The sequence below is a fragment of the Erinaceus europaeus genome, chromosome 17, assembly GCF_950295315.1.
Source record: "Erinaceus europaeus chromosome 17, mEriEur2.1, whole genome shotgun sequence".
NCBI classification, from domain to species: domain Eukaryota; kingdom Metazoa; phylum Chordata; class Mammalia; order Eulipotyphla; family Erinaceidae; genus Erinaceus; species Erinaceus europaeus.
In genome coordinates this window covers 55,388,217-55,411,067 of record NC_080178.1, presented here as the reverse complement: position 1 = coordinate 55,411,067, position 22,851 = coordinate 55,388,217, and positions in this window count along the sequence as shown.

The window sequence follows — 22,851 nt, the reverse complement described above, 5'->3', positions numbered from 1 at the left end:
GGAGGAAATAAAGAGAACTTGCCTCCCACCATTTAACAATAAGAATGATAATTCACAGAAAATCCATTTGCAAAATCTAAGAGCAAACACAACAGCCAATTCTCGGAATCTAAGGTCGATTGTGTACATCTGACTGGCTGAAGTGGCACAGACCTCTCACTCATTCCTTAAGCCAATTCCCTTCCTGGGAAGAGGAGGGAAGGGTGCCCCACTAGTGTGCTGCTTTCCACAGAGATGAGGCTTTGGAATTTTTTTATGGATCACATCAACTGCATTAATGCAGTAGTAACTGATGATTTGTCTCGTCATTTTTTATTCATCAAAAATGTATATTCAGCAGTCAGAGCTTATCCTATGCTACCAGTAAGTTGCCACACACTAATTTAATATATTCTAGCTGAAAGCAAAGTAATTTTGTTGTTTCAATTAACCTTCATTTGAGTCAGGGTTTTACTTGTTAGCCCTTTCATAAGATGGAAAGTAACTTTCAGTTCCCATTACTATCTATGAGAGTTCTTATACTTCTTGAAATTCTAGGTTAAGTGCCAACATTCAAGGGTTCAGTCATTTTACTTGTAAATTAGAAAAGAGAAAAAAGCAACCATCCTAGCATTACCTATGTTAGCAAAACTAACACTGTGGATTCTCTTGCTTATTACCTCTAATATGAACTCATCCCAACAATGGATTAAGGACATTTGATTATATACCAGTATCTGACCACTGCCTGAAAAGAAATGTTTTGCTCACTCCTGAGACAAACAGTGTCATTGAATGTCACCAGTGTACCAGAAATTAATGATCTGTGATAAGAGACACTGTTTAATTCTTATTCATTGTATTCACTCATTTTTTAAATATTTTTGGAGATGGGGGGGGTGTCTTTCACATGTGCAATATCATGATTAAGGACTTTCCTTAGAGAAAGAGAGAGAGAGAGCATAACACAACAATGGAGTGCCACCATGCGATGACACTCCCACCAGGTGATTCCAGAATTCAAACCTACCAGTAAGAAAGATGGTTTTGGGAAGGTTCATCTGAGAATTTTTGAAACTAATGGAAAGACTGCAAGGGCAGTGTCACTGTGGTTGGAAAGTTTGTATGTTCTGGACTATACCAGAGAAGATGAAAAGCAGATGACATAGGAAAAGTATGTAGACAGAGTGGGAAGGATTTGGGGTATCAACATAGAGAAAAAAATGAGAAGGTCTAAAGCATTGATGGCTGGACAGTTGATCAGAATCCGAGACTTCCGTATATAAAGTTATAAACCAGTCTAAATGAAGAGATGATAGGTTTCTAAAAATTAGAATGTATGTCTCTGACATGCAAGGTTCTATGTGCCCCCCCCCCATCTCCAGTATAGAACGTAAGAAGTTAAGCCAGTGAGGCAGTTCAGCCTCCAGGAGCAGTGGATTCGTAGTGCAGGCACTGAGCACCAGCAATAATCCTGGAGGCAAAAAAATAGCATATGTATTTAAAATACTTTTATTTGGTTAAGTTGTATGGCTTACAGTAGCAGGGGCATCATCAATTGTATAAGCTGTGCACTTGTTATAAGAATGAGAGGTGCCGTTGAGCGACTCATCTGCATCCCCACCTGCCTGTTGCTGTATGTCCTCTGATGAGCATGTGGAAAGGACAGAAAAGGAGAGGAAGGACTGTCAATGGAGTCACATGGGACTGTCCTGGCTGTCTTTCCACTTTGTCACTCTTTGGGCAAATTGTTTCTTCTCTGGGTCCTGCATTTTCCATTCACAAAGTAAGGGGCTTAGGTACTAGTAGCTAATAGCAGCCTTTATTGAGTTCATTTTTAGATCTCAGATATGCCTGGTGCTGTATTATACACATTGCATTATGTACACAAAGATTCAGGAGTTCATTAAGAAAAGTACTGTGGTCTCTATATTTTACATGATGGATTATAATCTAAAGATCACATTTCAACCAAGACCTCAAAACTTCAAGGAGCAAAAATGTTTGGTTCTAAAGAGGCTATATTAAGCACTCTGCCATAGTCCTCCTTATTTTCTAAAAGATAAGTCTTGAGATTCCGGCCATCACCAAACTTCTCTTGAGTCTCTGTAATCAGTCTTCAATTCCATGTGTACGAGTAACTTTCATTTTTCAGCCAGTCTTGTTCAGGGTCTCAATGTTCCCATTGCTAGTGAGATAACTCACTTTTTGTCCTTCTTACCCCAAGTCACTGATGTGCAGTTATTGGCTGAATTAGTATTGCCTGAACATTTTAATGCAGATTCCTTGAAATATGGTTTCTCTGAGGCTGGGAATTTACTCATGCACACATATTACAAGACTAGATGTGACATAACAGTGCACACTGCCAAGAACTTTATAAGAAATGATTGGGCCTTGCAGTTGTTGTTTCCTATGAACTTTCAAAGATACATTTACTGTGTTCAGAATGAAAATCTGCTCTTTCTGCATTTAGATTATTCAGTGGTAAAATTGTGTTTGGGGAAAAAGCTGAGAGAGGGGGAGGGAGGGTGGGAGGGAAGGAGAAAAATAAAACATATCAACACTCAAGATCATCTGATTTTTTTGTGTGTGTTACTGCCACTCATATCTTTATTAAATAAACTATGAATTGTCTAGTAATTTCCTGGAGACCCAGCACTTTACTACTCTTTGAGTGGGTGACAACTCACAGAACCTCTTCTGATGGGTCTAGGAACTGGTGGATGAACAAAGAATGAGCAAATATTTACCTACAGAAAAGGTTTTGTGATCATTGCACTGACTGATGAAAGGAAAGCATTGAACAGTGACAGAGAACAAGCATTTGGAATGTGGGAAAGAAGTCAGGGATGGCTTCTCTGCAAAAGGGACAGTTCCTGTGCCGTATAAGATGTGAAGTGTGTATGTGGGGCATGGTCTGGGCAGAAGAAGATATCTTACCTGGTTGGACAGTTGTCTTGCCATGTGCACCTTGGGTTTGACCCCTGGCACCACATGAAAGTACCTTAACACTAGAGAAAGCCCTAGGGCAGTGACATCTTTCAGTTTGGATCTCTCTGAAATAAAAAAAAAAATGAAAAATGCGCTCAGGGTGCAAACAAATCACACAAGTGCAAGTCTGCAGCAACACATGCTCACACTCATACTCATACACACACTCATGCACACAGAGATGTTAGGTGGGTGGAAGAACAATCCACTTATGGGCAGAAAGGCAGGTGGAGAAGAGAGAGTGATTGGCGTTTCTGAGGAGCCTGAGACAGGCTAAGAAGTGACTAGAGGTGAGGCTGAGTTACTAAGGAGGCTCAGGACTGAAATCTGCCACAGTTAGCACAGTGAAGATTTGGATTTTTATTGTAAGGGGGAGCCTAGAAGACTTGTGCTGGAGAGAAATTTGATTGACTTTTGTTTTGTTATGTTTTGTTTTGTTTTGTAGTTGCTGCTTGGGTATCACTACTCTAGGCTGACTTTTTCCAAAAGAAACACACAGGATAGACAGACATACAGACACCACTGCGCCAAAGTTTCCATCAATTTAGAGGCGTTGGCTCAAACCTGAGTTGTTTGCATGGCAAACAGCTTACTATCGGGCTGGGCTGGGCTCAAGTCCTTGGTCCCCAGCTGCAGGGGAAAACCCCATGAGCAGTTCTTCTTCTTCTAGCGTTTGCCCTTCTTCCGTAGCCAGTCAACAGCGTCAGGTTGAGCCTGATGTAAAGTTTCGAGACCTCCTTTGAATCTGGAGAGGTGGCAGTCATTGACTATGTGGGTCATAGTCTGTCTGTAGCCGCAGGGGCAGTTTGGGTCGTCTCTGGCTCCCCAGCGATGGAACATAGAGGCGCACCGGCCATGGCCTGTTCGATAGCGATTGAGGAGGGCCCAATCATAATGTGCTAGGTCAAAGCCGGGTTGACGCTTGCAGGGGTCTGTGATGAGGTGTTTGTTCTTTACCTCAGTAAAGCAGTGCTACAGGTGTCTCATTTTCATTCTCTTACCCTATCAACACCTTCTCTTGTGGTTTCTCTCTGTCTTATCAAATGAAAGAATTAGGGAAATACTGATTTTTCTTTCTCCCTTCCATTCTTTTATTTTTTTCTTTTTTTAATTTTTATTTATTTCCTTTTGCTGTACTTTTTTATTATTTTAGTTATTATTGTTGTTGTTATTGATGTCATTGTTGTTGGATAGGACAGAGAGAAATGGAGAGAGGTGGCAAAGACAGAGAGGGGTGAGAAAGATAGACACCTGCAGACCTACTTCACTGCTTGTGAAGCGACTCCCCTGCAGGTGGGGAGCCAGGGGCTTGAACCAGGATCCTTACACCTACACCGGTCCTTGCACTTAACCCTCTGCACTACCACCCAATTTCCCCTTCCTTTCTTTGTTTCTTGCCTTCTCCTCTTCCTCCTCTCCCTATTTCTCCTTTTTCCTTCACTCCCTTCTCCTTCTATGCCAGGAGGAACACACAGAAACTTAATATGAGAAGAGTGTTGGAAAGGCTATAATAATATTTAACAACACTGAGTGGGGACAGGCAGAGGTTCCTGTACAGGAAGAGTGGGTGACACCATTGCCTCCAGCTCCACCATCCATGATGTTTCCACACAGTGCTGGGGCTCGAACCTAGAGCCTCACACACATTTTTGTCAGATATTTTCTGGCTTTATTAACATAGGAGAAACTGCCCCCAAGAACAAGCTCACACTGAATGGTCTGTGTCTTTGAAGCAGTGTCCACTCATGTTTCATGAAGCCAGCAGAGATGCAACCAAGGCATGACAGACAAGAATGCAACTCTTGACAGTCCAACTTCTATGTCCCAGCTCTTACCAGAAACATCTACCTTCTTCCCTTCTATAAAATAAATAAGGCAAAGGCAAGCCTTTCATGCCAGATTGTTTTAGTCAGGGTAACTTTCCCTTTGCAGTCTTCAACTTGCACTTGATTTGTGGAAAACTGGGGCCAGGTGGTGGTACACCTGGTTGAGTGCATATGTTACAAGGTGCAAGGACCCAGGTTTGAGCCCCTGGACCACACTTACATGGAGAAAGCTTCACAAGTGGTAAAGCAGGGCTGCAAGTGTTTCTCTGTCTCTCTCCCTGTCTATCTCCCCCTCCCCTCTCAATTTCTGGCCATTTCTACTATCTAATAAGCAAATAAAGATAATTAAAATAAATAAATAAATAATAGCTAACTGTGGGAAACTATGTTGTCTGGTAGTTGTGACTGCACAGGTATTTAACAAGCTTTTCCATGTCCTAGCATCACTTTAAAAATGGCATGTACACACAGGCATGCACCTGTCTTGTCCTGAGCTCATGACATTTAAATTAGGCTTTCCCCTCAGAGTTTCTCTAAGCATTAGTAAGTACCGCACTCACACAGATGGTCAATCCCATTTCCGCAGAAGTAGAAGCAGAAACTTCTGGATGGCTACGAGGTCTTTGTGACTCTCCAGGTAACCATGCCCACACTCCCTACAGACCACCTTGTTTGAAGCTGGCAAGGCTTGTCACTTTGTGGCAGACCTCCCCCACCCTCCGTGACTCACTCCAGTTCCCTGTACTCAATCGAAGTGGCCTTTCTCTCTTATTCCCAGCTCTCCATCACTTAAGACAAGCCTATTGATTTCACTCCTGAAATTACGCCAGTTTTTTTTTTTTTTTTCATTCAAGTGTCAGGGAAGTCTCTGTAAGTGATGAGCAAGGAGATTTGGGACAGTTTGAATGAACTTAGGATCAAGGCACTGAACTCAATTAAGAAACACAACAAACAGAACTTTTCAGAGAGTATCTCTGTGCCTGGAAGTGTGCTAAGTGACAGCCACCAAAGAGGGTGGCTCTTTACCTCTTGCCCTTTAGCCAGAGAGTTCCAAGCATGTAATAAAGACTGCTGGGAAAATAAATATATTTAATAAGATGGTCTTATGGGGAATTAAAGAGCATATTGGGAGTATGGCAAAGGCATGTAGCTGGTGAAAGCTGTCTAGAGGAACTGGTTCCTGGGACAGAGGAGAAGGAAGAACAAAGTGAGCTTGGCCAAGTGAAGAATATCTTTGCAGCTATGGTGAAGGGGGGGGAATCATGTGAGAGACCTAGCAAATTCCTGGGAGAGGCAGGCAGCCAGATTTGGGTGGTACAGCTCCCTTGGATGGTAAAGTTCTTGGAGAGGAAGGTGAAGCTGTAGGCATGCTGGTGATTGTTTTTTTCGACGGGCTGGCTTCACGGGCGGGTAACAGATGACCAGGGACTCATGGTTGAGCTGTAGGCAGTATCACTTTATTCATGCAGGATACAGCGCAATCTATACCAAGCTAAGCTAAACTCAAAACTAAAACGAACAATGTTGTCTTTATATATACTTCCCAAGTAGGGTGTGAACAGGATGTGACATAGAGAGGGTGGAGAGAAAAGTGACTGGTGAAAATCAGAGTGTGACAAGGAGAGGAGGCGGGGCAGGCAAGAATTCTATCACTGAACCACTAATGCCCTGGAGGGAGGGTGGTGCTTGTTAACAGCAGTTATGTAAATAGAATGAAGTGGTTATGTAAATAGAATAGTGTTAAGCAGGGGGGATTAAACTAATGAAACAGAAGGGGTTTTTAGAAGCATACCAACAATTCCCCCTTTCTTTTTAACTAATGGCCATAGTATCAGGATTGTGGGGTGAACAGAAACCTATATCGTACAGGCGTTTTCAAAAGAACTGGCATAAGACATGGAAAACAAAATAGGCGAGCAGCAATAACCAGTGTGATGCCAAGGGGAAAGTTTCTTGCCTCAAAGGACAAGGCCTAGCAGGCGAAAGGGCATTTCTTGCCTCTGGGAGCGCTTCATGCCTCTGGGGGCATCTCTTGCCTCAAAGGGCGTTTCCTGCCTCTGTGGGCATAACCTAATAAGGAGGGGGAGTTTTCCGACTCTAGGGGCAGAGCCTGCAGGCGAGGGAACATGGTCTATAAAGTCTCAAGGCAATTGGCTGAAGTTAGTCTTTGAGAAACACAGCAGCATGTACCAGTAAGTTCGATGGAGGTGTCAGTCCAAAGTAGCTGAACACAGAAGAAAATGCCAAGGGATGAAACGCTGCATGTCTGTCTCCATGGGGAATGTCAGCCACCAGAATTCTGCTTTTCTGTAGAGAGTGATCTTTGGAGTCTGTGAATCTGTTTCTTCAGGTCGTGCCAGGTCACATCATTGGTTTCCGGGGGTGTGTTGTAGTCATTCCATCTTGTGGGCGATGTCAGAGAACAGGGGTCCAAATGGATTTCCAGGAATTCCATTTGGGTAGATGCTTTTTCATGTGAAGACTTGACAGCTGAAATTCACTTACTTGTCAAACAAAACTTGTAGCAGATTAAAAGTTTACTATAATTGATAACTCCATTATAATTGGAAGTCCTTTCTTAGTATGATTTCAAAGTTTTTGAAACAGTTTAAACTCAATAAAATGTGGAAAGGTAAATAGAAGAATCACAGTAGAAGCCTTAGGCATGAGAATAATTGACATAATCATTGCACTATCTGCCCCACCCATAACTCATACCGTTTTGAGGATTAAACATTTCAGATTTATGCCAAGATGTAAAAAAAGAAATCAAAGGAGGAAAAAACAATTTTTTGGATTGTTTCTTGGATGTCTCTAGAAATCATGGCTGCATCCAGCATTTTTTTTTAAATCAATGTCAAGCAAAACTTCAGTCATTCAAATCACTCTCTTAGGAAATGCAACTTGAACCAGATTATGCAGATCTCACAATGTAGTATCATGAGTCCCCAGAGGGCATCCTAGTCCAAAAAGCTCCTTGAAATTCCATTTAGGGTGATTCTGACTGTTCCTACTGGATTGCTTCAGGCACCCATTTTTAAAAGTGTCTTCCCATCGAAGAAAGAATCCAATCAGGAGAGTAGAACTAACTACGTGTCTCCATTCTTGGCGACTGCCAGGGTACTCGAGAATGTTCCTCAAATTAAAGTAGTCCTTCTCCATGGGAAACATTCGAGAAGAAGTCCAGAAAGTCCCAGGGGAAATCCCCATGCATATCCCAAGGTCTACGATCATGGTCATAAAGAACCAAACTGTGGCCTGGAGCAAAATGTAGTCCTTTTCCTCAGGAAACATGGGAGAGGGAATCCAGAAAGTCCAAGGAGAAATCTCAGTGCATCTCCCAAGCTCTATGATTAGGGTCACAAGAAACCAAAGTTCCCAGTCAGGGAAACAAAGTGTGGCCCAGAGCAAAATGTTCCAGAGACAGAGTAACTGTCTCATGATGAAACAGAAGAGGCTTTGGTAAACCTCTTCATAAGTAGAAGAGAAGACCATAGTGCATAGGTAGGCAAAGTCTTCACTTATCTGGGAGTTGCGCAGGTCCGGTCCCACGTTGTAGGCGCCATTATGTTGTTTTCGACGGACTGGCTTCACGGGTGGGTAACAGATGACCAGGGACTCATGGTTGAGCTGTAGGCAGTATCTCTTTATTCATGCAGGATGCAGCGCAATCTATACCAAGCTAAGCTAAACTCAAAACTAAAACGAACAATGTTGTCTTTATATATACTTCCCAAGTAGGGTGTGAACAGGATGTGACATAGAGAGGGTGGAGAGAAAAGTGACTGGTGAAAATCAGAGTGTGACAAGGAGAGGGGGCGGAGCAGGCAAGGATTTTATCACCGAACCACTAATTCCCTGGAGGGAGGGTGGTGCTTGTTAACAGTGGTTATGTAAATAGAATGAAGTGGTTATGTATGGCAAACGCTAGAAGAAGAAGAAGTGGTTATGTAAATAGAATAGTGTTAAGCAGGGGGGATTAAACTAATGAAACAGAAGGGGTTTTTAGAAGCATACCAACAGGTGATAAAGGGCTCTCAAGAATCTGCTAAGGGTTTATCTCTACCCTTGGGGAGTACCAGGTGAGATTATTGTACCAAGACAGGTCACTCAGGGCAACAGTGTCTTCTTCATTCAAAGTTACCAGTGGTCTTGGGTCCTCGCAAGACCAACGTTTTGGGAATTGATGCCATTTGTCAGTCTCATCTAAGCATTTGGGAACCATACAAGCCTTAATTACAAGGACTTAGTGGAGGTGAAAGGGAAGACCATCAGGGACCAAGTGGTGGTACACCCAGTTGAGTGTATATGTGACCATGCACAAGGACCTGAGTTCAGTCCCCTTTTCCTCATCTGCAGGGGGAAAGCTTCACAAGTGGTAAAATAATGCTGCGAGTACCTCCTTGCTCTCTACTTCTCTATCTCCTCTTTCTCAAGTTTTATCTGCTTACATACAATAAAATTTTTTTAAATGCTAATTGTTTTAAAAGAAAACAAAAACCTAAAAAGAAACAGCAAGCTTTTTAAAAATATCTCTTCTGTAGATTGTTTCTATGTTACTTCTCATAATAAGTGTTTTATCTTGCCTAGGAAGGTTTTATCTGAGCAATACAGAGATTCCTTGGGAAAAAAAAAATAGGTCTAAAGCTACATTAGTCTTTGAATTATGTATATCCTATGTCTACCTAGTGAGCAAATGATAACACTAACATACCAATTGTAATTTCAAGATGTTCTCTTAGTTGTTTTTCATTATGACATCTTTAGTGCTCCAAATAGACATCTAATGAGAATTGACTAACTTAATTTGACAATGGATTGGGGTACTTGTCACTTTCAGCATTATCAAGTGGTATTCCCAAAACAGGGATTTAACCCCATGGCTAAGAGTGCCTGATTGAAATTCTATTTATTTTCCAGTTGGTTATTTCTTTGGCTATTCCTTCATTGGTCCATTGTAGTAACTGAGCAGCTTTGCTTGGCATGAGGCTAGCTGTTCTTTCATACATGTCTGCTAGAAGGTGGAAGGTGACCTTGCACTCTCAAAAGCTGCTTGGTTACTGATACCCATGGAAGTACATGCAAGGAATTAAAAGACAGATTTGGTGGAGGGATTGTACCTGGTAGAGTGCTGGGCTGCCTGTGAGAGATGACCCAGGAACCGAGCTGGTGGTGGTGAGGCAGTTCAAAACCTTATTCATCCGAGTAACCCAGAGTTAGGCAGTAGCACAGCAGGTTAAGCGCACATAGCACAAAGTGCAAGGGCCGGCGTAAGGATCCTGATATGAGACCCCAGCTCTTGAAGGGCAGAAAATGGAAGTGGCAAGTCTAAAATGGAAGTGGTTTGACAATACCATACATGGTTAGGAAAGGGATGGAGAAAGGTAAAAAGGGATGGGAAAGGTAGGAACTTCCTTAGCATCTGTTGCGAAGGATTTAACTGGTAGAATTAATAATACCTTGCAGGTAGGGAGGGTCTTGAGGATTGAAAAATAATATATCAAATAAGGACAATGGGTGGGGAAATAGGGAGTAGACTGTAAGTCATTTGTTAGACAAAGCAGAACATTGATACGTAGATAATAAGAGAGTGGCCATTGTATCAAGGAATTCAGGGTGAAGCAGGGGAGCTGGCTTAATGTTTTATGGAATGCTGAGTCCCTGGGGGGAGAAAAATGCAAGGTCTCTGGAGATAGGCAGTAAGCTAACAGGGAGGCAGAGAACTAAGGTCCATACCTCTCCCAGGCTTGACCTCATACAGAGAGAGTCTCACAAGGAGATTTGTTTCCTCATTTCCCCATTTTTCAATGGGAAAATCCTCACCATGCTCAACCTGGTTCTCACAGTATTCCCAGCAGTAAAGTGCACACATTATAGTGTACAAGGACCTGGTTTCAAGCCTCTGGTCTTCATCTGCAGAGGGAGAGACATGTAAGCTGTGAAGCAGTACTGCAGATCCCTACTCCTCTTTATCTTTCTTTCTATTTCCTTCTTCCCTCTGAGTTTTTTTCTGTCTCTGTACAAAATAAAAATAAGTAAATAAATAAATAAACATGAATAAGAGAAAATTGAAAGACAGTGTCCTGAAGAAGCTGCACTAACTCTGTCACTCTCAACCCCTCTTCCTACTGAGCTTCTCTAAGTGTAAGGGACTTAAATGCTTTCATGAGGCTGGAGGAGAAGAGGAAACACTATCATTTCAAATATATTTTAATACATTTATTTATTTATTTTTGTGGATTTGTGTTTTGCACATTTTCATTGTTCCCAGTTCACTCTTTTACCCCTATGAAGACATAGGGTGGGAGGGACACCAGAGTTCCAGAGTGTCCCCTGGGATGCTGCACCTCCCATGTGGTTCAAACATGGACTGAGTACATGAAAAGGAAAGCCATCTCTCTGGGACCATTATAGCTCTCTCACGCTCTCTCTCTTTTAATATTTTATTTATTTATTCATTGAGTGGAGACAGAAATCAAGAGGGAGATAGAGAATGAGAGGGGGAGAGAACTAACATGGCAATTTTAATTGAAATCACTGCATGTAGAGATTGGTGGCTTGAATTTGAATCCTTGCATGTGATAAAATGTACGCTCAACCAGGTGCACCACCATCTGGCCCCTCATTTTTTCTTTCTTTATTTTTATGAGATAGAGAGACAGAGAGAGATGGAGAGACACCTGGAAGGCATCTATGCTTATCTATACACCACCAATGACAGAGAGAGAGACCTGGATGAGTAATGGTGCTGAGGTTGGAACCTCCCCTTAGACCTTAGATCCTCAGGCATGAAAGATGTTTCACAGACTCATTATGCTATGTCCTCCCCAGCCTACATAGTTTATTCTTATGTTAAGTAACTGCATTTTTTTTCATTGTAGGAAAATCTTCCTAAAACTATCCTTAAACCAATATATGATAGGAATGTGTTCAGGCTCTTGCAAGGCTAGAAAATAAATACTCCTCCAAGTCTTCCTAGAATCAACTTTAGTAGGCTTAACAAAGCAAATCATTTGGTTTTCTTATGTGTCTTTGCAGCCTTAGGTGTGATCATGACAGAAGGGTGTGGTGGAGCCGTTAGATCAGGGGAGTCAGAAGTATCACTTTAGCAATAAAAGCTCACTACCTTGGGGCAGAACCATATCTTTAGACCTATATTATATTTGCATATATGTATATTAGGCAGGGGATGGGACTACTTTTCTTTCACCTGTTTAATTGCTAATTACCACTGAATATAAGTATGTGTTAGAATTTGTGAAATTATTTTTTTCACTCTGGTGATAAAAGCCAGGAGAAACTTTGTGTAGAAGCAACACACACACATGCACACACACACATACACACATGTGTGTATGTGTGTGTGTGTATGTATGTCACAACTTTTCCCACTACTGATTAAGGTCTATGTGTTTTCTACTTGGAATTGTCCACTTCATTCTGCCTTGTGATGTGTAGAATGCCCAACAGCAAGTGGAATAAAAGTGAGCTGACATAATATGTTACTATTTTCCATATCCACTTGAATTTCTAGTAGTTACTTTAAAATTTTTTTTTATTTTAATGAGAAATAAATAGATTAGAGCACTGCTCATCTCTGGTTGATGGTGATACTGGGGATTGAACCTATGACCTCAGAGTCTCAGCATTAGTCTTTTGCAGGACTATTATGCTGTCTCTCCAGCCCAAATAAGTTGATTTTTTTTCTGTCTTTCTATCCCACCTGTGCTTCGCCAGTCCAGGAGACATAACTGCTGATCCCAGTTCAGGGCGCCAGTTGCCAGGCTAGCTTCAAGGGCGAGAGAGAGACAACCAGGGACTCATGGCTGAGTGGGATGCAGTTCAGTCTTTACTGATGAGGAATGCAGTGTAAGCTAGCTATCTCTAATCACAACCCTGTCCTTATATATCTCCTGAGGCAGAAGTGTCAGGAAGAGGAAGTACATAGGATAGGGGGTGGGGAGAAGGAAAAAGCATGCGAACCAGTGGGGATTAAACCAGTGCGGGCAAAAATAATGATTATGTAAATAGACCACAGTGGCAAGCAATGCAACAGAAGGGGTCTTAGAAGCATAATTTAGAAGCAGACCAACATCCCCCCTTTCTTTTGAACTAATGGCCATAGTATCAGGAGTGTGGGGTGAACAGAAACCTTTATGGTACAGGCATTTTCAAAAGAACTGGCACAAGACAGGAACAAGTAGGAGAGCAACAAGAACCAGTGTGATGCCAAGGGGAGGCCTGAGGAGGGCATTTCCTACCTCAAAGGGCAAGGCCTAGCAGGTGAAAGGGCGTTTCCTGCCTCTGGGGGCATCTCTTTTCTCTGGGGGTGTTTCATGCCTCAAAGGGCATTTCCTGCCTCTGTGGGCATCTCTTGCCTCTGGGGGGCATTTCATGCCTCAAAGGGCATTTCCTGCCTCTGTGGGCAGGACCTAGGAAGGATGGGCGGTTCCTGACTCTGGGAACACAGCCTGCAGGCAAGGGGACATGGCCTATAGACTCCCAAGGCAGCTGGCTACAATGTTCATGGACTGCTGCTGTCTGTCTTTGAAAAACCCAGCAGCATAAAGGGAAGCTGCTGTAAAGTTGTATAAAGTGTCCAAGAGGTGTACCAGTAAGTCCGATAGAGTGTCAGTCCAAAGCAGATGGCCACGGAAGAAATGCCAGGGGATGAAACTCTGCACATCTATTTCAATGGGGAAGGTCAGCCACCAGAATTCCCTTTTCTGTAGAGAGTGAGCTTTGGAGTCTGTGAATTTGTTTCTTCATGTCATGTGAGGTCACATCATTGGTTTTGGGAGGTGCATTGTAGTCATGCCATTTTGTGGGCGATGTCAGAGAACAGGGGTCCAAATGGATTTCCAGGGGTTCCATTTGAGCAGCTGCTTTTTCATGTGAAGACGACAGCTGTAATTCACTTACTTATGAAACAAAACTTTTTAAGGTTGTTTAAAAAGCATAAGCTCAATAGAAGAACCATGGTTAGAAGCCTCAAGCATGAGAATCATTAACATAATCATTGCACTATCCACCCCACCCATACTCATACAGTTTTCAGGATTAAATGTTTCACATTAATACCAAGACATAAAAAAATATCAAAAGAGAAAAAAAAAATTTTTTTTTGAGCTGTTTCTGGATATCTCTAGAAATCATGGCTGTATCCGGCATTTTTTTTTTGTAAAGTCAATGTCATACAAAAATTCAGTTATTTAAATCATTCTCTTATGAAACACAACTGAAAGCAGACAGCACACTTAAGATATTCAGAGAGAACAATGAGGGGGGAAGCGAGAGAAAAGTGGTAGGGAGTTTTTGTTTTTTTTTACCTTGAACCAGATTATTTAGATCTCACAATGTTGCAGCATGAGTCTCCGGAGGGCATCCTACTTCAAAAAAGGCCTCAAATTTCCAGAAATAAATAGATTAGAGCACTGCTCATCTGTGGTTGATGGTGATACTGGGGATCGAACCTGTGACCTCAGAGTCTCAGCATTAGTCTTTTGCAGGACTATTATGCTGTTTCTCCAGCCCAAATAAGTTGTTTTTTTTCTGTCTTTCCATCCCACCTGTGCTTCCCCAGTCAAGTAGACATCACCACTATAATCCACTATAGTTTTGTCAATATTTCCATTTTATAAATAAAAAAATTAAAAGGCCCAGAGGAGCTACACTGAGCATGTCTGGAGAAAGTGAGGATTCAAGATATGAGGAAACCTCAAGAGTTTTTAGCAGTTAGTGTGAAAAACAATTGCTGTGGCAAAGCTCAGGGTTTCTAGGTGAACTTGTATTGAGAGAGTTTTAAGAATACATACTTAATATCACTGCTTGTAATGTGCTTTCTGTTTTTCATAGGGGATATGGAGGGTGGCTGTTTGGGTGTGAGGGATTGTAGTTTTCTTTGGACACTGCAGCGATCCACTTAGTTTTACAAATTTTGGAAAAGCTGTCAGTCACTTGCAATTTTGAATCTTCTAGTCTGTAGGCTGAGGAAATGGTTCAGCTGGTTTGGGCCCTAAATTTGCATGCCTGAGGTTTCTATTTTATAACCAGTGCTATGTGTAGTCTAGTTTTTCTCCCATTCACATGTGATAGTGGTAATATGATATGATAATAATAATAATAACAATAATAATAGTAAATATAATTAACTTTATGAACTACTTTTGCAATCACCACTTTGGGCCAACCTTTTAAGAGAAATAGAGGAAGAGAAGGAGGGGTCAGATTTTGTTGCATCCAGTCGAACACACGTTACCATGCACAAAGACCAGGGTTCAAGACTTCAGTCCCCACCTGAAGGCGGGAAGCTTCATGAGTTTTGCTGCAGGTGTGTCTTTCTATCTTCTTTTCTCATTTTTTTAAAAACATTTGTGTATTCCCTTTTGTTGCCCTTGTTGTTTTATTGTTAAAGTTATTATCAATGTCCTTAATGTTGGGTAGGACAGAGAAAAATGGAGAGAGGAGGGGAAGACAGAGAGGGATACAGAAATATAGCCACTGGCAGACCTGCTTCACCACCTATGAACCAACTCCCCTGCAGGTGGGGAGCCAGGGGCTTGAACCTGGATACTTACACCTGTCCTTGAGGTTTGCACCACCTGCGCTTAACCTGCTGAGCTACAGCCCAACACCCAGCTCTTTCTTCTTTTCTATTACCCCCTTCTCAACTCCCTATCTAAAGAAAGAAAGAAAGAGAAAGGAGAAGAGAGGGGAGAGGAAGGGAGTAGATAAAAGGAGAAGGGAAGGGAGGAAAGTGTAGGGAAATTGTGAGGATGTGGTAGAGCCTGGAAGGGCTTGACCTGCGGAATGAATCTATCCTGTCAGTCTCTCTCTCTCTACTGAGCAAGAAGGGACAGGAGTAACCCCAAAGGTTTGTCCCATCTTATCAGACTCCCTCCCTCACAAAGCACCTTGCATTCCTGATACTATGGCCTGCTCACTTATTATCTACATAATCATTGTTTTGCCTGAAAGACCCCCACCTGTTCCATTCCTTTTATCTGTCTTCTTCCTACCCTCAAGACCCTCCCTGCCTCCAGGGTATTATTATTTATCTTACCAGTTAAAACCCTCATAACATTTGCTAAGGAAGTTACCTTTCCAAGCCCCCTTTTGCCTTTATCTGCCCCTTTCCAAACCATGTCAAGCCACTTCCATTTCTGACTTGCCAATTCTAGGTCTGACCTTTAAAAGCCTGGACTCCCTGATCAATAAAGAAATGAATTGCCTCACCACCATGAGCTCTGTTCATGAGTCATCTCCCTCGCATCACTGAGTGAATAAGCAGCCCAGGCTGCCTCTGGTAGCCTTCCCTCCAACCCAGAGAGTATGTGCCCGGGAAGAGCCACCCCCACACTAGCCTGGCAGGAGAGGAGAGGGAAAAGGAGGGAAGGGAAGGGAAGGGAAGGGAAGGGAAGGGAAGGGAAGGGAAGGGAAGGGAAGGGAAGGGAAGGGAAGGGAAGGGAAGGGAAGGGAAGGGAAAGGAAGGGAAGGGAAGGGAAGGGAAAGGAAGGGAAGGGAAGGGAAGGGAAAGGAAGGAAAGAGAGACAGTGAAAGAGCCCACAGCACTGAAGTTTCCTTCAGTGAGTTGTGAGCCAGGCTCAAACCTGGGTCATATACGTTCAAAGCCATGCATTATCCATGTGAGCTAATTTATTCATTCTTGGTTTCTTATATAATCATGTAAATTAGCAACAATTTCAAAGGCTCAACTTGATTTGTGGGCTATCTGATTCCAGAATGGGTCTGGTTTCTACTATAGGGTTCCCAGTCTGTTTGTTATGAGCTGTGAACTAAACCCTTCACTTCCCATGAGTATCCCCATATGTGACACAGAAGTGATAACAGCAACTTCTTCTTGGACTGTTATAAATGGAGAGACACATACAAATTGCCATCCAGACTGCCTGTATATAGCACATGCAAACTAAAGGGAGATTGCTATACACATGCATTTGGGGGATAGTAGGGAGGTCTCACTGGTGGAGTAGTTACAGTGTGTGTGTGTGTGTGTGTGTGTGTGTGTTCCTGAATTTGATGCTACATGTACCACATGAGAACCAAGACTGTGGAGTTCCATGGGCTGCCTGTAGAGTGATGTTCTGTGCACATGTTCACTGTCTCAGTGCACACCTTGCATGTATGTGGCCCTAAGATTTTCCCTGGTACAGCATAGACAAGTTAAAGTAGGGATCTGAGAGGTAGAACAGAGGATAAAACATTGGACTCTGAAGAATGAGGCTTTGAGTTCAATCCCCAGAGGTATATTCATTCTCTCTCTATCATCTATCTATCTATCTATCTATCTATCTATCTATCTATCTATCTATCTATCTTCTCTCAATAATAAATAAATAAAGCTTTTATATGGGGTCAAGGGGCATTGGGGTTCTGGTATATGATTATGGAAGAGAACCTAGCTTGAAGGAGAGTGTTTTGCAGATACCTATCATGGAATATGAGAGTTTCTACCTATGTGTCAACAGTTGTACTGCAAACTGTCATTCTCCCAGTAAAAAAAAAAAAAATCTGTAGTATTTTTTTTTTCTTTCAGGGTTATTGCTGGGGCTCAGTGACAGAACTACAAACCCACTATTCCTGGCAGCCATTTTTTTTTCATTTTATTGGATAGGATAGAGAAATTGAGAGTGGAGGGGGAGATAGAGAGGTAGACACCTGCAGATCTACTTCTTCACTTCCTAAGTGAACACCCTGCAGGTGGGGAGCAGGGGAACTCGAACCTGAATTCTTGTGCTGGTCCTTGCTCTTAGTACTATGTAAACATAACCAGGTGCACCACCACCAGGTCCCCAAAATATGTATTAAGAAGTATGTTTGTTGGTGTAGAATTATACCTTTATTATCCTATAATCTTATAAATCATCATTAAATTATGAATAAAAAAGAAAAAAAGCAAAGTTTCTGCTATAAATAAACAAAAAACACTGTGTGACATGAATTTATAGACCTCTGTTGGTCAGGGTCAAGTGTTATGTTTCCTTCCAATGAATAATGTTTGCATATGGGTGTGTTTTTGTGACACATACTTTAATTTTACTGCTTTGAGCTGTGTCACTGGTATATTCCATCTCACCATTATTTCATTTTTTCAGTAATTTATTATATATATATATGTATGTATACATATACATGTGAAACACTGACAAAACCATAAGATAAGAGGGGTACAACTCCACACAGTTCCCACCACCAGAACTCTGTATCCCCTCCCCTCCCTTGATAGCTTTCCTTTTCTTTAACCCTCTGAGAGTATGGACCCAAGGTCATTGTGGGATGAGAGAGATATGATAACTCTGCTCATCTCTGGCTTCTGGCTGTGCTGGGAATTGAACCTTGGACCTTAGAGCCTCAGGCATGAAAGTCTTTTGCATAACCATTATGCTGTCTCTCAAGCTCTCACCATTATCTCTTTACTTAATCCTATTTGTAGTGACCTGTCCCTTTAAGTAGTCCAGAGCATTTTTCCTTCTTTTTCATTTTCCTTTCTTTCCTCTCTCACTCCTCTCCTATATCCCTCATCATTTCTTTCCTTCTTTCTTTCTTTTCTTAAAAAAAAAAATTTATATTTATTTTCCCTTTTGTTGCCCTTGTTGTTTTTTATTGTTGTAGTAATTTTTGTTGTTGTTATTGATGTTGTCATTGTTAGATAGGACAGAGAGAAATGGAGAAAGGAGGGGAAGACAGAGAGGGGGAGAGAAAGAGAGACACCTGCTTTGCCTGTGAAGCGACTCCCCTGAAGGTGGGGAACCAGGGGCTCGAACTGGGATCCTTACACTGGCTCTTATGCTTCATACCACATGTGTGTGCTTAACCCGCTGTAATACTGATTGACTCCCTTTTTTTTTTTTTTTTTTTTTGTTATCAGTGAGGCTTCACCACTAATGGTGAAATCATTCCTATAGACAGAGAGAGACAAACAGAAGACTGCAGCAGCAAAGATTCCTCCAGAGCCTTGGGGGCCAGGCTAGACCCTGGCTTTGAAGCCTGGCAAAGCAGGTACCATCAAGGTAAGCTACCTTGTCAGCCGCCGGGCCATACCCTTTAAGGGTTGCAGAGTTGTTACTCCAAGCATAAGCAGATAAGTAGAAAGTTCCAGCAGCCATTATTATACTCTCTAGTTGCTCCTAATCCAGTCCTAGTGATTTAATATTTTCATGTCATTTATAAAAACCTCTATCAGGATCCCCTAAATTCCCCTTGCTGCTCCCTCCTTCTTATTTACTACTTTTGTAATGATGGGGCCTGGGGGTGGTCCTCATGTACTCTGAGCATTTAACAAGCTAGCAGTCTTCCAAGAACCCTGAGTGGAGTGGGGATGAATTGCTTTAAGGTTAAGTAAGATGGCTGTTTTGTTATGAGAGATCAAATCTGAAGGTATATGCTTTTGGCCAATTAGCACCACTGTTAGGACTTGAAAATCTTGTCTTTCATTCCTTAACCTTAAAGGTGGTGTTCAGAGGGGAGATTGTTTTCAGTTACAACCTACAAATCATAAATTAACAGGAAGCAATAGCACTGTGCAAAGCCCCTGCTAAGGGCCCTTCGTAGCTTTGTTCTCTCTAGTAGGCTTCCAAGGAGCCCAGTTCTCCCCTCCTTGAACATCCTCTCCCAGCTAGTAAGAGCCTTTCATCCTCCAAAGCAGAGTGAGGATTCCTCAGGCCTATTCTCTTGTCATCTTCACAGTAGTGCTGGGAGGAAAGAGGCTACTGTGGGTTATTGTTTTCATCTGGACAGATGAGAAGAGAGTCTTAAGGAAATCAAGCAGTCTGCCAGCCTGACTCTCACATAACGCTAAAGCCAGAAGCTGAATCAGGATTTTACCCCCAAGCCCTCCTACCACCCCTCTGGGTTCTCTCCCAGGTGTTGAGACACCTGGCATAAGAAGGACTGCTGTTAGGCCCACAGGTAGAAACAGACAGGTTGATCCTGGGGCTCACTGCCTCACAGGTTCTTTCCCCTCTCCCCTGGAGTTGTCTTCCTGCTCACTGTGTTGCAGGAAGTTGAGCCTGATGCTTTTTATTCTCCAGATCCCCATGGGCAAGCAGTGGGAGGTGTGAGGGAAAGGGAAGGAGGGCCACGCTGTAGCAGATTTTAGGTGATCAGAGACTGAAACATGACACCGGCAAAGTTTCATAACTTACATCTGTAAGGTCCACATCTGTGACCAGAGAGACTCTTTCAACTCTCTGTTCCTCAGCTTCATCCACTGTAAATGAATAACCACAGCACCTAGTCATAAACATGTCATCTAAAAAAAAAAAAGCAGGAGGACAAGCAACTCAATACAGCTCTGGCCATAGTCATCTCACAAAACCCCAACAGGAGATTTTTTTTAATGATTTTTTTAAACTTTCTTTTTCTTATCTTTATTTATTGAATAGAGACAGCCAGAATTCAAGAGGGTATGAGGAGATAGAGAGGGAGAGAGAAATAGAGACACCCTCCACCCTGCTTTATCACTGTTAAGAGCCCTCCAGGTGGGGACCAGAGGCTCGAACCTGGGTCCTTGTGCATCACCGCCCAGCACCCAGAAGATTTTTTTTTTCAGATTGGTTAATAACATAGGTCAGGAATAGTGAAAGTCAGCTTCTCTCTTTTAGTTTTTCTCCTTCTCCTTCTTCCTCTTCCTCTTCTTCTTCCTCTTCCTCCTCCTCTTCTCCTTCTTCCTCTTCCTCTTCCTCCTCCTCCTCCTCCTCCCCCCCCCCCTCCTCCTCCTTTTTCTTTTTAACTAAAAGGGGTCTCATGGCTATAAACTCTAGGCACTCACATGGAAACACCCAAACAGGAAAGCAGAAGGAAGTTTCATTGTGCCTTTTCACTGTCTAGCTATCAGGGTAGACAGAAAAGGTCTTTTCCAGAAATGTCCAGCACACCCTTTGTTCTTTATTAATATTTTAATTATTTTAAAATATTATTTATTCCTTTTTGTTGCCCTTGTTTTATTGTTGTAGTTATTATTGTTGTTACTGATGTCATTGTTAGATAGGACAGAGAGAAATGGAGAGAGGAGGGGAAGACAGAGAAGGGGAGAGAAAGATAGGTACCTGCAGACCTTCTTCACCACCTGTGAAGCCACTCCTCTGCAGATGGGGAGCCGTGGGCTCGAATGGGGATCCTTATGCTGGTCCTTGCACTTTGTGCCACCTGCGCTTAATCCAGTGCACTACTGACCCATTCCCCATTTTAATTATTTTTATGAGAAGAGAGAGTGAGAGACAGACAGAGATCAGAGCATCGCCTGATGGTGGTGCTGCGGATTGAACCTGAGACTTTACAGTATCCCCTATGAAAGTCTTTGGCAGAACTATTGTGCTATTTCTCCAGCCCCTCCACATACTTCTACTGTATAGTAATTAAAAAATAGAAAGGGCTTTGAGCTGGGGGTTCTAACAAATGAGACGTTTATTGCATAGCGGGTTATTTAGGTACAGCAAAATAGGCAAAGGGGCAAAGATCAGCTAGTCGTGGTGGCTAGGAACGATGAACCCATGTTACCAGCACTCTGCTACATGTGTTTGGGTCCTGGAGAGAAGAAGAACCAACAAGGGCAGCAGGAACAGAGTAAGCAGGACCAGAGAGTGACTTCCGCCAGACACTTAAAAATAACTTTCTGTAAACCCACAATCCCTTGTGGGTTTGCATAAGTCCATAGTATGTTCATCAGGATGATGTCAGCTATATGCTAACTGTGCTCATGTACCAAAAACTTTGCATGTCCCTGACTACCTAGATCACATGCCTATCTGTGTAAAGACAGGGTTGCTGTGATCCATTGAGAATACCCATAGATAAACATCTAGACTAAGAATGGCTTCCTTTTTCTTGAAGCACCTCTCAACTTTCTTCATGGACAAAAGTGAATGTCAGTTCCAAGAACAAGACAAGAGGCTCGGACACTGTCTGCAGATGAAATGCTAATCAGACTAGCCCCAGTAGAGTCTTGTGTTTAGTGATCAGTACACAGACTGAGGGTAAAGAGACTTTCATAATAGCTGGCAAATAAGCGTCTGTGTGAATGTTCCATGCCATTACTGTCTTACCAAGTTGGACCAGCATCAAACTGGACCAGTAGCTGCTAAATTTGCGAAGTTGGGCACACCAGTTAACTCTTCCCACCCCACACACGCAGCTGCTACCCTCACCTTCACATTGTGGATAAGACTCACTCTCCCAGAAGGTTGAGAAGGTCAAAACATGACTTAACAGCTGGGAAAGAACACTATAAGTCATTGCTCATAGAAAGTGTCATAATTTACATATAGAGAGTCTAACTACATACCCGACTATGTTCAAAGGTCTGGTTTCAAGCCCCTAGCCCCCTTTTCCTGGCAGAGGAAAGCTTTATGAATGGCAGGACAGTGCTGCAAGTCTCTCTTTCTCTCTCTCTCTCTCTCTCTCATATTCTCTCTCTCTGTGTGTGTGTATCCCTTGATCAGAGAAAAATGAGGGGGGATAGTCTCTGGGTAATCCTAGTTAGGAAAAAAAAATTGATCTGGATCAGAAGCCCCAGTGACAACAACAACAACAACAACAAAATAGACTCAAAGCTTCACAATTATACAGACCTAGGGACGGCCTGAGGTGTACCATCACAGAAGAGACTTGTGAGGAGCTGATGACTGACTGTAGACTTTTCATGCTCCCAGCAGTGTAACGCTGATATGTAGACCTTCCCCATCATCCCATTGTTCTGGAAGTTTAAAAATAAATTTCAGCTTTTATTCTGGGCCACCTTGTACCTATATATAGTGCAACGTGATGCAAAAAGGTGGGGGAGGGTTCTTTGCATTAAAAGTTACATACATAAAAGTGACTTCCATAGTGCCTTCTTTATCCCAAGCCTCACAGCTCAACACCCAGAACTGCTAATGATGGCAGTTGGCTCCTTGTGCTCCAAATCCTTGTGACTCTCATCCACATAAAAGGGATCCAAGTTTCTGGAAAGTTTGTCCTTGGAGCAGATATAATTAATTCCTTCTAGGGGTCCACAAGTTCACATTTTACTCAACTATCTATTTATGTTCTTCTA